This window comes from Octopus bimaculoides, chromosome 14, assembly GCF_001194135.2.
Source record: "Octopus bimaculoides isolate UCB-OBI-ISO-001 chromosome 14, ASM119413v2, whole genome shotgun sequence".
NCBI lineage: Eukaryota > Metazoa > Mollusca > Cephalopoda > Octopoda > Octopodidae > Octopus > Octopus bimaculoides.
Window position 1 is genome coordinate 16,318,032 of NC_068994.1, and position 805 is coordinate 16,318,836.

General features: G+C 32.8%; 1 protein-coding gene across 1 annotated transcript in view; it reads right to left on the bottom strand.

Moving 5' to 3' along the window:
* The window catches only part of LOC106867680 (dynein axonemal heavy chain 6-like), a 319,316-nt gene that overhangs the window by 260,944 nt on the left and 57,567 nt on the right, over positions 1–805 (bottom strand). The gene's annotated exons all lie outside the window — the stretch shown is intronic.

Sequence of the window (805 nt, forward strand, 5' to 3'; positions counted from 1 at the left end):
TTGGCGTTAGGAAGGGCATCCAGCTGTAGAAACTCTGCCAAATCAGACTGGAGCCTGGTGTTGCCATCTGGTTTCACCAGTCCTCAGTCAAATCGTCCAACCCATGCTAGCATGGAAAGCGGACGTTAAACGATGATGATGATATATATAAATATATATATGATACTGCTGTTAATTTTATGAATTAAAACTATTCACCACAAATGGTATTAACAGTAGTAACATCTTATTTTGAATATAAACATTCAAATGTTTTGGCTCAAATATTTTGCACCACGCATTACTGGTTTTTGGCACAGAATAAGCCAGAACGCTAATGGATTTATAATGTAGTGGATTTGGAATTTTTTGCCCAGTAACTCATATTGAAGAAGGTTGAAGCCCTTTGGTCCAAAACCCGAAACCATGGTATATGAGCATCTGAACAGCATAATCTTTATAAGTATGCTTTTTACTTTATCGTCCGTTTCTTCATGTACTGTTATTTTCTATTATTTTGGTGCCTTCCGGTGGTTGAACTGAGACTTTAGCTCTCATTTCTAAATAGGTTGATGCTTTCTGCATCCTAACCTCTTTGTGCTAATTTTATATTTTATAGCTTATAATGCTATTAAACCAGTCAACCACCTATGTTATTACTGTTAATATTATCAATGAAAAATATTCACCACATACGATATTAACAGTAGCAACATCTTATTTTGAATATAAACATTTGAATGTTTTTGCTTATATATTCATACATACATATATATATATATATATATATATATATATATCAAGACACAGATGTGATGCAATAATG